Raw genomic sequence first — 15,640 nt, forward strand, 5'->3', positions numbered from 1 at the left:
TTTTTCCCGCATTGTGTGAAGTCTTTAACGAGCCGGGCTTTAATTAGGGTCAGAACTTTGAATGCTTGTGTTTTTCTCTCTGTTGGCGGGGGGCATGTTTGCAAACAGATCCGTAAGTTGCCGCCGCGAAGGCGCAGCGCGGTGGGGGGGTGCGCTGTGACTGTGTGGGCGCCGGGGCTCTGCACTTTCCCTTGCTGCCGCAGCGCCCCTCCCGCCCGGCCGCCACCCACCAAGCTGCCCAGGGCCAGGGAGCACCATTCCCGAGCGCGGGGCTCCCCGCCCCCGCCGGGCCCGCTCCTCGCTGGGACCGGACGGGACGGGGCAGCAGCGCCCGCCGGAGCCCCCCGGCGCTCCACCTGCGTCCCGCGGGGAAGCGACAGCCGAGTGTCCGCAGGAGCAGAGGGGCTGCTCGCCCCCCCCGTGCTGTGGGCGGCTTCAGCGATGCGCGGGGCCGGCTCGGGGCCGCGGGAGGCGATGGAGCGGCCGCACGCTCGGGGCCCGTGCGGCGGGGCGGAGGGCAGCGCGGGACGGTGACAGGGCAGCCTGGCGGCTGCAGGCGAAGCGCTGATTCCATTTCCCGAGTCCAAGGCTTCCATCGCTTCCTTGTATCTGTTGACATCCTCCGCCCGCCTCAGCTCTCGCCCGCTATACTCACGATGCGAGCGAAGCTCCCGTCTTCCCATCAATCCTCAGCTCTGCAGCAAAAACCATATTAACCTTCTTTAATATTTAATTCCTGGAAGAAATTCTTTGGATCTAACTTTAGAAAATACTTCCCCGCAGCGATTTCTTCCCATGTATTTTTTTTCTCCTTATTTATTATCTAGAGAAATGGTAGTTATACAGCATCCAACCAGCTAAAGAGGCTAGAATTTGATAAAGTATTTTTTCCCCTTTTGGCGAGCAAAGATTTTACATGGGAATAAAAGGCATTGGGAATGGCAAAGCTTTTTGAGCTCTGAGAGCGAGACGTCCGCGCTGTCATTCAGAGGAGAGCCCTTTACTTCTTCTACGAGGAAGTATTTCCGTCCAAGTTCGCTCTCTCTTGAGCCGAGACCTGAAAAAGCCTTGCTCTGTGTTTTGGGCGACGGCAGCTTCAGTCGGCGCGGCCGTTTTCCCGTCAAGGTAGAATTACACTTGTAAGAAGCGCCCCCGGTAGCGGAAGGGAGCCGGGGCCGGCTGAGCCCCGCGGACCTGTTGGCAGCCCCGCGTGGAGTGCGCGGAGCCGGGCGGAGCTGCCTGGGTAAACTGCTTGTGTATTTCACATTATCATCCCGCTATCTGCAGGCAATGTAGATTTTCTAAAGATCTAATGAATAAACAACCAGCAAGTGCTGGCGGTGTAATTTACATTGTTAATGCCTACATGTGTATAATAAATATGCATTTGTATGTCTTCAAATAAACTCTTTTTAGTTTCTAACCTGTGGTGATTTTTTTAAAAGCTGTCTTTTCCAAGAAACCAATTTTCCTTTTCGTTTCCTGAGCTGGTAGGGATGGAAAAGACCTAGCAAAGCGCTTCACATCTGCTTTTCAGTGGCGGCGGGGGATGCGCGGGCCCGGGCGCTGCCTGCCCGCCGCAGCGGTCCCGGGGCGCGCCGGGCGCAGCCACCGCCCGCTCCCCCGGCGCGGGATGCAGGCCGCGGCCAGGCAGCGCCAGGCACTCGTTTCTCAGCGCAACTTGCCACGCTTTTAACGGCAGAACAATTTAAATGTACAATATTAGCTCACAGTATTAGTCTGGAGGTGCAAAGAACAATCCATTCAGAGACTGAGCTTCAAAGGCACCGGATTCCCCTCAAGGAAAAGTTTACAAATGTGGCTGCTCGCTCCCTCCCTCCTTCCCTGCCTCCCCCTCCTCCCTCCCTCGCCGGAGACAAACGGTTTTCCCCGAACGTTTCTGTAGAGGGCATCCCTGACCAGATTTCTCCCACGTCGCCGTGCGCAGCCCGCTCCCCCCGCTCTGAGCTGCGGAGCGCGGGCGCTCCGTGCGCGGCTCCGCCGCCCGCCAGCGGGCTCCGCGCCGCCTCACGGGCCGCGCACCGGCAGCAGCGGCTGAAGGCGAAGCTCTCGCTTTCAGATCTTCAGGCTGAAAAGCCTGGCGCTTCTAAGCCCCTGCTGACTTCACCTTGGGAGGGATAAAGATTTTCTCCTCATTTTTCGCTACAAACCAGGTGCCACTTTCTTACACCGCTTGATGGCAAATGTCTCGTCTTCAGCGAGCTGGATCTGGCATACATTATTTTAATTAAGTCTATGGCGATTTACTTTCCTCTGAGATCCATTCCACGGTGCAATTAGGAACGTATTGGTGCTAGCACATATGAATATTCAGGAGAGTGTCAATTAATTAGCAGACAGAGGAATCTCATTATGGTGCTCAAAACCCTTTTAGTGCTAAGCAGAATTAAGGGGGCATTTGCCAATGTGCTGGATTAGTGAATATTTTACTGCGCGCTCATTTAACTTCATTATCATAGCACTTACGCTACTCTCTGATTTTATTAATTAAATTGCTCATTAATTTATCCAGAAAGGGGGATAAAAAGTTTTATGACGCCACAGCACTCGCGTGGACGCCCCAAAGAGCGAAGTGCCGCCCTGGCGCTCCGCAGGAAAGCGTTTCCCCGGGGCCGGCGGGGGCCGGGCAGGGCAGCGCAGCCGCCCCACGCGCGGGGTCCCGCGCCCCTCAGCCAGGTGCATTTTTGTCTCCCCTCACCCCAGAGATAAGTGTAATGCGGCAATTAGCGCTGCTGCAGCAAAGGGAAAAAGGGTATCGCTGGGAATTTGAAGCGTAGACTTCGAGTTTCCTCTCTTTTTCTGCTTAAATCTTTTCTCAGCATCTGGGGAGCGGGAAAGCCCACGATGCGATTTACCCCTTAACCTCTGCCCAGGAAAAAAAAAATCCAAACCAAAAATCTGCAGAAAGAAGAGGCATAATCTCATCTTTCCGAGTACTATGGACAAAATCGAATGCGACGGCTTTCCGACGGAGACAGAAGCGTAACCTGAACGCTGCGCTGGGGAGGAGCGCGAGTGCTTCCCGAGGCCGGGAGCAGCCAAGCGCGGGGCGCGCTGGCAGCGGGCTCGCAGTTTCTCCGCGCAGTCAGGAGAACTGCGAACATCAGAAGCCAGCCATCAGGATTACGCTCATTTTCTAATTAGGCAATACTTCAATTCTCATAATTTTTCCAAGGAGCATTGTATTAAGAGCAGCTATTTAAAAAAAAATGTCCGTGGGATATTGTGCTTTGCAAAAAACAAACAAAAATTCCCTCGGAAATGTTTAATATTAAATATTAATCGGATTTAAATTCAATAGCCGTATCCTGCGACAGTTATAGATGAGCGGGAAGCTATAGATAATCAGCCCTTGTGCATCTTCACACAGGAGGGATCGACCCGGTGTCAGCCAAGGCTCCGCAGAGGAAAGGGAGACCGATGGAAATGTGTTTTAAAAGTCACCTGCATTTCAGCACCGAGCGCCGAATTTGCCCAAAAAGGTTAGAAAGACAAATATTAAATCTGCCTTCACAAAGGGAGCCGCTAAATAGATCCGAAATTAATATGCATGTAAAATTAATTAGCTGCATTTCATGACATCAAAATAAGTACCTGGGAAACAAGAACACCTTCTGGGCATTTGGCACCATATGCTAGAATTACAGTTAATTGACTAATTACATAAATTAGGCATTAATTTTACAACACATCAAGTATAAAAGATATCTCAATTAATTGTGGAGGGAGAAGGAGGAGGTTAAAGGGGAGGCTGGCGGTCCGGCCGGGCGGGGAGCGCGGCCGGAGCCGCCGCCAACTTGGGGCGGTCGTTAAGGCGCGGAGCCAGCCGGCCGCGCTCATTAGAATCAATTACAGCGCGGAGATTGATTAGCGCGTGTCGGGGCGCGGCGGCCCTGCCGGGACCAGCCCGGAGCCGCCCAGAGCACGGCAAGCCTGGGAGCGGGATGCGCTCTCTGCGCCGACCGCTCCGTTCCGTGGAGCATCCTGCCCTCCCCCGCCCCCCCGGGTATTTTATTCTGGGAGGAAAAAACAGTTCTGTGATTTTTCAGGCACTGGATTGGGGTGTTTTCCAGTGGAGTTAGATTTTCCTGTTACTTTGCTACAGTGGGATCACGTTTCAAATGATACCAACAATTTTTGATAGCCAGAGTCATGGCACACGGTTTTGGTGCCTTGGAGGTGTGAGGGGATGTTCTCTATAGGTGCAGCACCCTGGGGCCTCCTCACCTGTTAGAAAGGCTACCTGACACGATTCTTTCCTTCCCCACAGAATAAAAGGAGTGTCCAGTTTGTACCTGACTGTATCCAAAAAGGTGTCAGACTCTCTGCATTTACTTTGTAGCTTTCAGTTGAAGCACAAGGGAGGCTGTGTTAAAATGCAGGAAGGATATTCAGCTGATGGGAATAATGATATCTTCCAAGCTAAAATGGCAAAATTCAAACCAGCATGGGAGCCCCAGGGCCCAAAAAAAGCCCAGGTAGTGTAGCAGGTAGTGGAAAGACTATCACACTAAGAGTATTTGGGGAGGCACCAGTAAGTGGTCTCCATTTACTGGGATTTGCTGAACACCACAAAATAAGCAAGTCTGCAGCTTTTGGCAAGGTGGCTGGTGAAGCTGGGACTGGACCTGCCCCATCAGGACAGGAGGCACCAGGCAGGCTGCAGGGAGGGCTGCCTTCTGCCTTTGTGGGGAAGTGTGGGGGTTCTTGTTTCTTCTGTGGGTCTGCCTTACTAATATAAACAAAATTTGGCTTCCCTCTCCCTTTGTAAATAAATATTCCATAGGAACAGACCACTGTCTGGTTGCATTGGTGACAATAGAGCCTGACTGTTGATGGGCTAGAAAACAGATGAAACCCTGCCACACGTCTATCTTTTTATTGAGACAAAATGTTCATTTTGATGTAGCAGTTCTGTGCTGTTGCCAGATGCTGAAGGTACTTGAGGGAGATGTTGACAAGTGGATAATTGTCAACAGAACTAAAACAGACACTTTGTTTACAGTTGAGCGTGATTAATTGAGAGTAAATAAAACAACAGCTCTGTTCATAAAGTCTCTCAGCATCTCAAGTTCACAAGCAGGCAGCATACTCCAGAAAGGAAGGCACTGAACCTGCTCCTGTGCAGAGTAAGAGAGCTCAGTAATGAGAGCAGCCTGTGCAGCTTGGGCATCACCCTCTAGGTTTCAAGCCAAGTAGTTTCCTGCTTACTTTTTCTTCTGTTGGTTTCTTTTCTTTTTTTTCCCCCTTTTTTTCCCCCTTTAATTTTGGCTTGCATGGCTGGATCCACAAAGGATTACAGATCACACACTAATTCAAAAGAAAGGGTTGAATGCTGGATAGAGTTGACTCAGGTAAAGTGATGGGACAAAAGTGGTCTAGAATCCTTAATGAACACTAAAATAGGAAGTGATGCAGCAGTTTTTCTTCCCACATTGTAACTTAAAGGTTGTTCTAGAATATTTCATGCTTTAAACCAGTAGTGAGTGGCACAAATTAGTGGTGATGGTCAGTAAAATCCAGGAATAGTCTGCATTTCTGTGGGTTGTTGCTGGTTTGGTTTTCTTTTTTTATAATTAAGATATGTTTCTATTTGTATCCCATGTATATTTACCCAGACTTGTACAGAAGGTGGCATAGTTAGTATCTAACTGGTATTCATGCTGTTCCGACTAGAAAGATGCTGCAGCTCAATTGAGGGGTGGAGAGGAAATAGTTTACCAATGCACAGTTGCCCAAATGTGGGTTTTGTGCATATCTTTTTTCAAAATTATCATTTTCTCTCTTTTTTTGTGCTTTGATCCGCTCTGAAGCAACTTCCTGTGAATTATTCTTTAATGGACAGGAGCCCTACTAAGCCACTTGCAGCAGCTGGTTCAGCCTCCCCCGTGTGCAGCACACTTATGAGCCTGTTAATCTGTATTCAAACTTTCTGCCTTGGTCCTGTTCTCGGGTGACTGGAGGTTTAAGGACGGCCTGTCTGTGTTGTACCTGTTGCCAGTGGGCATTCAAATAGCTGGAAGAGCTCTGCAGCTGCTCCAGCCCCTGAATGAGACCTGCTTGCTGCATCAGTGCTGAAGGAGGGGCAAGCTCTCTTACTGAGGACTGTTGTGTATTTCTTCTCGAGTCTGTTTATTGCAACTTGCAGGTTTGGGGGTGATTTTTGTCTATCTTGCTGTCATTGACTTCAACAGTGCCAGCTTCCAAGGGATATGAGAATATCCCTGAGTCTCATGCCCACAGTTCAAAGGTGCAGTTCTTGGTGGCTGTGTTCCAAACAGTCCTTGAGCAGTGATTGGGTGCTACTCATCTATTACAGCTCTATCTGCTCAGAGGGAGGGGAAGACTGTCAGGAATTGATAAGGGTTTGCATAGTAATACACATTTATCTGTCATTTCAACCTACAAGTAACCTTAGGTTATTGTTTTACACTTTGCAGACCAGTGATGCCATCAGCCTCCTGTCCAGAGGTGCTGCCAGGACAGTGTGTGCTGTGATGTGGCTCCATCACCCTTGCTCAATAGCTGGGATGTTTCTGGCATTGCATGGCTGCTGCTGGGCTCCTGTCCATGTGGGACCGTGGGTCTTGGAGCCATGCCTAAGGGTATTTATTCTGATTCTCAGTAGCTTGTCAGTTGGATTCTTGATTAGTTTATACTTAGTTTGCACTATCACAGCCAAGAAGATTGCAGTCTTTTGCCTTGAAGTCTCCTGTATCCTTAGTATTTCTCCAGTTCCTTTGAAAACCTTTCTCCTTTATTTTATCTGTGATCAAAACTTTGCTCATCCCTCATCTAGAATGTGCCTCTTCCTCTGGAGCATATGCTTGTCTAAGCTGCAGCAGTTGTTGCTTGCCTGTGCAGCTCAGAAGTGCCCCAGGATGCTCCCCAAAGGCTGCTGCACTTCAAAGGAGAAGCTGCAGGCTCAGAGCAGCCAGAAAACAGGCGCCTGCGGGCCTCAAAGCCCCAGAGGTGGCTGTTGGCATGGATGTAAGAGGAAAAGCTCCTTTCAAGGAGCAGCTTTGGAGTTTCCTTCTGTAGGGGAGCACTGGGCACTTCAGAGACAAGGCAGCAAGCCAGGATCCTCTATGCAGATTGTGAAGATCTTCCCAGAAGCTAGAGCAGCTGTGTGGGGAACTCCTGTGCGAGTCAGATCACCGAGGGGGAGCGTGCTGGGGAGGAGAATTGTCTCCCTGGTGGAGAGGTGAGGGCATGGGCTGTTCAGCTGGGGGTAAGCTCTCAGCCCCCAAGTTATGGCTGTCTTGTACCAATCTGAAGACCACTGTGTTACTGGTTTGGATGGTGGTAGGTGTCAAGTCTCCAAAACAGAAGACCTTACTTTATTTGCAAGACAGAAGGGAAGAAATGGTTTCCATACTTGTGTAAACTTTACCATCTGACATCATTCAGATGAAAAGCAAAGACTTTGGAGATAACATCCTTTTGAGCCTAACTTACCTAGCACCTTTTAAGGACAAGTTTTCCAGTGGAATTACATGATTTTAAAACTAGCCCCAAGGACAGGAGGTTCTGCTACATTTGACATCAGTGAAATTGGTGTATTTTGCAAATGGTAATGAACACGTGAATTGTATGTGACTTCTGAATGTTCAGTTTCTTTATGATCCAGACACAAGAGCTGTGATGCATGGACCTATAGGAATGTCTGTCAAAAATCACCATAAATATTATTGACTCTGTAGTTAGAGCAAATCCTGAGAATGCTTCTGTCTAACTGGCCCAGGGAGACGTGCCTGGATTTCTTGCTGCCCTGTCAATATAATGCCCTGGGGCATTCAGGGCATGGGCTGCAGATGGATGTAGGATATCCTTTTTTCATGGTCAAAAGCTACTGGTGGATCCTGAAGGAAGATTGCTCTGGGCACAAAACTCAAGGCAGCCAATCACTTGCTGCTTCATTATCTTGCAAGACCTTGAGTTGGAGTCCAAATTGAAATAATGATCCAGACTGATGAAGGTGAATGCATTTGCAGCTGACAGGAGTGGATGCATGCTGGTAACCATCTGCTGGGATCCCTTGCAGGTAGCTGTGGAAGTGCACTTTCATGTTTAGGCTGTGAATGCCATGTGTGTGATTTACTTTATGTGCATATGCTGTCCAACTAAATAGTTGCATGGGTATTAAAACTATTTAAAGTAATATTTGTTTTATTATGTGCCCTTTGGGAAGAGGCTGATTATCCATTATATATTGTCTTCTGAAAAGAAGAATGCCTCTTTTATTGAGTGTTTGTACACAAAATCCTGAGACGCAGCAGTTCTGTGCTGTGTATGGAAAGTTTGTATGCATTTGCAAAGTAGAACTTTGTTTAACTTGGTTGTCATTAATGGTCAGAGATGCCATGGCACTGGTGCTTCAGAAGTCAATTAAACATAAAGCATTGTAACAGGATTATTAAAGAGTACTGAATGCTGGAGAATAGATGTGTTACAGGAAGGGGCACAAAATTGCTGTGTACTTAGCGTGTATAATGCAGCTTGCTCAATTTGTTCCTGGCTATTCATAGGAGAGTACATTTTCTCTTTTTAATTGCACAAGATGACAAGACCTTTTAATTAAGGTGGCATCTATAGTATTCATATACTGCAAAACCCACAAATGACTAAAACTTAATAGCATCGTAAAAACTATGGTTAAAGCTTTTACCAACACTGCCATCACAGCAAAGGGTCTTAAATCAACTACACCAGCAGTGAACTTATGCCTACACTGAGCCTACTGACTCAGAGAGCAGGAACTGGTTTCTTTTCATGCAGAAATAGTGTCTTTGTGGGGTTTTTATGGCTGTAGTAAACTGGTAAATGGCCCTTTTGTCTCTTCATGTGTACCTGCCCTCCCATGTCTAATTTCTGCAGCCTCTGAAATATTCTGTGTCCAGTCAGAAGATACTTCTGAGGGGAAAATATAAAACTTCTCTTCTTCACTCAGAAGTTTCCTGCAGGCTTCAGTGGGACAGGAGGTCAGGGAATGGGAATTGCATGTGGAGGATGTGGGGAATTGGCAGACAGGGCTGGATCCACAGGAGCAGAGCAGGGCAGCCCTGGTGCTGCTCAGCTTTGATACTGACTCGAGGGCTCCCTTGGAGATCCACGTCCTCCAGCTCAGGGATCACAGGACTGCAGCAGGGTCACTGCTGCAACACGGGATGTTAATCATTCATGAGCAAGTCCTGGCAAGGATTTATGCACGGGCAGATTATTTTGTGTCTTCCCCTTTTCCTTGTAATGACAGCTTATATCTGTTTGTGGGGGGATGGACCTTCACCCTAGGCTGCTATGGTTGTGTTCAAGGGTCCCAGGATGAGGGAAGAGATGAGAATCTTGACTCCATGTTTCTGAAGCCTGATTTATTATATTATATTAAAATGCTATATTAAAACTATACTAAAAAGAATAGAGGAAAAGGATCCATCAGAAGGCTGGAAAGGAAAGCAAAGGAATGGAATGATAACAGAAGCTCGTGACTCTGAGTGTCCAAGCCAGCTGACTGTGATTGGCCATTAATTAGAAACAACAACATGGACCAATCAAAGATGCACCTGTTGCATTCCACAGCAGCAGATAATTACTGTTTTTCTTTTCTTCTGAGGCTTCTCAGCTTCTCAGGAGAAAAAACCCTGGCAAAGGGATTTTTCAGAAAATATCACGACGACAGGCTGCTATCCTGTGGTGTCCCAGGAACCTCTAGAGGTGCATCCTGCTCCAGAGGTGGGTGAGGTACATGGCAGCTCAATAGTGGCAGTTTTTGCCTTGGTTACACTAGTAAAAATGGGAATAGTTCTTGGTCACTTTTGTAAGGGGTTAGGCTTTTTTCTCTCTTATTCTGCAGAATGTAAAGGAATATTCTGCACATGCTGAAAGTATGGTCCTTATTTTTGGCAAGAGCATTCTGTGTTTCTCATCAACTTTGTGTGTGTGTAACAGTTACTGCAGGGGGCTTTTGTAGGCATTTCTTTTCTCACAAAATTAGAAATTTAACAGTTTGGTTTTAATCATAATGTCCTGATGCTCAGAGTTCCTTGAGCACACCTTCTATCGACTAAGAAATAAACCAGTTTGTATAATCCAAACATTTCCCTTGGGATTGGTTCAGAAAGCAACATGATTTTTACTTTATTGCTAAAAATACTGTGTTGTTTACCAGATGAGTATTTAAATAATTTACAGATGCTATTCTAAAGAGAGACCTTGTTAGAGTGAAAAGTGCTTTATCATGAGAACCTCTAGCAAAAGAGAGGAGGACAGAGTAAACAGGCAGAGAAGAAGGGACCTTGGGATGTATTAACATATAGCAACACTAAAATTAATTGTCTTAATCATGTCTGGTCTGATATTAGGGAATTATGTTAATCAAGTGTATTTTCTCTGTGGTCAGGTTTAGAGGAGGATTATTAATTTGTGGGTGTGGAATCAGTCATTTGGGGATTGCTCTCTGCAAACCTTTGTGACCACTGGGCTTGTTCAGTGGCCACAATCCCGGACTCTTCAATTCTCTTCATGCCCCCAGTTCAGCCCCAAGGGCCTGAGCAGCAGGAGTCCATCAGATGTGGGCTGAGGAGTCTGCAGTCTTTCCAGGGCCATTTTCTAGACTCTCTCTCATGTTTGGTGTGGATTTCATGGCATAGGAAAAGCTGTGTATGCTTCTCTTCAGCCCTTCACCCCAAGCACCCACCTTCTGTTCTGTGTCCTGTTACCTGGGAAGCTGCAAGGCCTTTCTTCAGCACGTGGCTGAAGCCAAGGGGCTGGAGCTGGGACCGCTGTCATGTTCTGACAGAGGTTTACGTAGGTACTGATGAGTTGTAGAGGAAAATGGTGACATCAAAGGATGCCTTCATGACCATAGGTGTATAAAATTTCATTCTTTTAGACGTTTCCTGAGATGAATTAAATTATGTAAATATATGTTAACAATAATTCATAATATTTTAATAAAATCTTTTTCTTTCTCTTGGCTTCTTAGAAGTGCAGTCCCAGGTGTCCTTAGGGTGGTGGGTGTTTTGTTTTTACACTTTAAGGACACACAAGGTTATACACTTCATAAGCAAGGAAGCACAACTATTGATATATAATGCAGATAATGATGCCAGGCATCCTTTGTCTGGTATCATTCCCAGTTTTTGCTAGGAGCACTGTTCATCAACAAAGTGACTTCGTATCAAGAAAGGGGATTCACATTTTTCAAGTTTTCTGCCAGATAGCTATTCTAGGAAAGAAAAAAGTATTTTGATTTTCTTTTTTTTCCCCTCTAGTGGAAGATTAAACAGTGAAGGTGTCTTTACTGTTGACAGATTTTGTGTTTGTAAATGCAATCAGATCTACCTGAGACTCCTGCCTCAAGTGAACTTACTCACTGAAAAGTGCATCCCCAGAGACATTGCTCTCCACATGGTCCCCCTGCCTGTTCGAGCTGTGAAAGTTCATCAAGTTTAAGGTGACCCTTTCTTTAAAATAAAAAAACCCAATAGATTTAAAAATTGTAACTAAGTAGCTGCATAGGAGTTATAGAAGAGATACTTTTCAGTGCTGCCAGTTTCATCACCATCAGGATTGTGGCACAGGTGGGAGGTGATCCCGTGTCCTGGAGTGCAAAAAGTTTCCCCACAGCAAAGCAGCTCAAAGCAGCTCATCTGTGACACAACTCTCTGGCTTCCAGGCTGAGCAGAGCAGCCCCTCTGGAGCTTTTGGGCTCCTCCCCCAGTGCTGAACACACTCCATGACTCCACTCACTCCCCAATGCCACAGATGCCTCGAGGTTCCAGTTTATGTAGCTCTGAAAAGGCAAGGGATCAAAAGTAATGTAAAGCTGCTAAAGCCTATCTTACTTGAGTCCTAAGTCACTAAAGGAACGTGAATTGGGTTTATCCAGTTCATCTGTTCAATGACTGGCAAACACATGCTTAAATTTAATCCTGAAGATGAAAACATTTGGTAAATACTGGCTTAAATTGAGTTAGTGATGAGGCTTCTGGTAAAATGTCTGTATTTAATCACAGAATAATCTTACTTGCAAAACCATGTGTATAAACAAAATCTTCTGTTTTAGAGCAAAAATAGGGCTGATTGTGTGGCTGCCAAACAAATCTGCTTGACAGCACGTCCATTAAAAGGGCATTATGCTGGTGAGGAAATGCACTGAGGGGTCTTGGAAATTGTTTGTCAGGAAGCTGAGCACTGTTGGGGTGACCAGATGCCTGTGAACCACAGGTGCATTGTTTCCATTTCTTGTGGTTTTTAATGTCTGCATTTTGAAATCCAGGTACTCCAGCATCTCCCGACCATTTCTGCTGCTTTGCCATCTCTATTTCCCCCTCTGTCAGCAGTTGGCTACCAGACAAGCTTTAGATGAATAGCATTCACCTTACTTCAGAGTTGTTTTATGATGCTGGTTAGATGAAATAGTTCCAGCAGATACTCTCAATAAGCAAAGGCCTGTACTCTCTGCAGTTCATTGAACCCATATGGATGAGAACAGCTGCAAAGATGGGTTTGCTACCTGAGGCCAATGTTTGTGTTGCCAACCGCGACTCCAGCTTGCTGACCCTTGTATAATTCATTGCAGTTGAGGAAATGTTGCTCACACTATTCCATTTTGTGATGAATGGCATTACTTAAAACTGATAGTCTTGTAAAGCAGTGGTGACTTCCCATGTCTGACAGATGTGAACAAAGAATACAGTCAATAAATATTGCTGTGTTCTAAAGGAAGATTCACTGCTCACAGTTGAGGGGGAGGAATTTCAGTGCGAAGAGAAAACAGGTGGAAAAGAGACTGGTATAAAATTACAATTTAGAGGTTATGCTTAAGGATGGATCTTTGTGGGGATTCGTGCATTGCAGGTCTCTGAATCATCCAGGTGTGGTGTTGCAGGCACATATCTCAATTACTGCTTCACTGACCCTCTTACAGGAGCCAGGCAAATCATTTCAGTGACCTTGCTGAGCTTAGACTTCCATGGAATTTGCCCAGAAAGAGAAGGATGCCTCAGGAAGGCCATATCTGGATAATAACATTTTCCACTTAGTACTATTGCTTTTGGGAATGTTTTTCATCCAGATATTTCCTGGTGCATTTTTATTTACTTTTTTTTTTTTTCAAAACTGAGGCTGAGTGTTTTTCTTGTTCATGTGAAAGCACCTGACCTCCTAACCAGTGTCTCTGAACTCAGTGGGAAATCTTGTAGGCTTTGCTGTTGGCCTCTGCAGGCAGCAGCCCTAGGTTCTGATGAGACAGAGATTAGAGCCAGCTGATTGTATTGGTGGTAAGAAGAACAAAACCACAGATTCTTTGAAAGGTCAGGAATATCCGTGAGTAGCCATTAAGAAAAGGAATAGAGGAACTGAGAAGAGAGACATGCAAGTATTTTGTCAGGTTTCTGTGAGAGACTTGGCCAGAAGTTCTTATGGTCTGAGAGAGGAGGATGGAGCCTGGGGAGGTGCAGGTAGGCAGATCTCTGAGTGCTTTGGAGGTACCACAAGGGGAGCAGGACATGGGTTTCAATGAGGAACAAATTGAGGTGAGTGGTGGGAATGGTGAGAAGGGAGCAGATTCCTTTAATGTGAGCCCTTCTTTCACAGAGCTGGTGTCTCTATGCTTTTAAGGTATATGAGCAAAAATAACATCATTGATTGTATTTAGGTAAGAATGTACAGGGCACAGAATCACCTGGTATTTCCCCACATTCACTTTGTGATAGGTATCCAATTGTTTCACAGTCCTCTGCTTAATTTCTTGCCACTTCATGGAGTATGAAGATAAATGAGGTAGTGTTTCTGCAGAATGTCATGGACTGCCCAATTGAAAGTCCTTTTAAAGTTGAGATATGGATTAATATTTGTTTTCTATTATTTTGTGGTGTTAACGGTGCACCAGCTGCAATACTGTGGATATTTCCCTAGAAATGCTCACTATCATTAAACTGTAACTTTTATTCATGAGGGAAAATAATTGTTCTCCAAGGCTCCCATTCAAAAACTACAAAAATCTTTGCTAAAAGGCTGTTAAGAAGGTGCCTGAAATCCATGGAATCAAATAAGAAGAGGAATTAAAGTATCTGTACAGGTAGTGGCTGAAATAAGACAAAACCCAGTTAATAATCTACATTTCTTCATCCTCAGTCACTAAAGCTTGTTACAGCACAGAGATCAGAGCACAGGAGTGTGTGCAATAATGTTAAAAATGAGTGATGCTCATCTTGCATGCAATAGAAGGCAAGGCAAAGGCCTCTCACCCACGGGCTGAGCACCAGAGCAGAGTGACCCTGTGCAGCCAGCTCTGAGGCTGTGCTTGCCTCAGCCCTGGGCAGGCCAGCAGGGATGCTCCTGAAGTTCCAGGGCTAATTGAAGCAGCTCTGACAAAGCACATCAGATGTTTGTGGGCACAGAAGGTGTGTTTGCAGTTAGGCTGAGAAAAGGATTTTTGCTTTGCTTTGTTGTCACTAATATTACATCTACTGAAATCAAAGCTTCAGCTTGAAATGCAGCCGTGGTGATTTCTGCAGTTCTCTCCTTTTTGTTTTTTACATTGTCGTGTGTAGTCACAAGGGGCTGAATTAGGGATGTAAAGGCAGCTTTTCTGGGCTTAACTTTGCAATTAAGCTGCTTTAAAAGATTTCCCAATTACAATGCAAGTAAATAAGCCACAATAAAAAGTAAAATCATGCGAAACTATTCATTTGGACAGTAGCAATTCCTTTAAATTTGTTGTATAGATCTGCACACCTTGAGTTTTCAGACTAGCAAAACAATGGTTGTCTTTTATATCCCATGTGTACCAGCCGACACAGTAGGAGGAGAAACTTTATTATTATTACTGTCTTGGGGTTTCACAGTTGTTTGTGGCAAAGGAACACAGAGCTGACCTGCAGCTGCTGTGCAGAGGGGTTCTCCAAGGATGCCCAGCTAGCAGTGTTGTACTCTGGATTTTCTTGCCCGTGTCACCACTTTCTTTGGCTTTCCCAAGGTGATCTTTTCATTTTTCTTTGTTTTCTGGAATTGGCAGCCTAGCTGGAATTCCTGCACAATAAATCTGGAAGCAATCTGGAAATCTTGGTCATTTTCCAGAGAGTGCAGTGGGCATGGGGCTGAGCAGAACTTCACCTGCCTTTGGTATCCTCACTAGGAGGGTGTAAACCCTCCTGTGGGCAGCTGAGCCCAGGGAAGGGAGGAAAGAGAAGGCAGAGGTGACAAAGAGGAGTTAAAGAGTGAGGATGCTTAGGGAGGTGACCGAGGAGTTTCTCTGCTTATCTTGTTCCCTGTCCCCAGCCAAGCTGAGGACGCTGCTGCCTTTCTCTGCGGCCTCGGTGAGGGGGTGGCAGGGGCCCGATGTCCCCGCGTTGAGCAGGAGTGGTGTTTTCTCCCTGCTTTGTGGGTCAGGGCTGCATTCAGTTGCATCATCGGCTGCTGCAGCTCCTTTGGTGGTGATAGGAGCCCGTGCTGGGAGCTCCAGGAGCTCGAGCAAGCTGCCAAAATGTCTTTGTCGAGCCAGCGAGAAAGGGGAAACCGTGATGCTCCTCTTTATCTCTCTGCCAAAACTGAATGGGATTTCATGAGACAAAGGAAGGGCACTTCACCACCTGCTGGGCTGCTTATCAAAGGCCCT

Source organism: Passer domesticus, chromosome 14 (assembly GCF_036417665.1).
Source record: "Passer domesticus isolate bPasDom1 chromosome 14, bPasDom1.hap1, whole genome shotgun sequence".
NCBI classification, from domain to species: Eukaryota; Metazoa; Chordata; class Aves; order Passeriformes; family Passeridae; genus Passer; species Passer domesticus.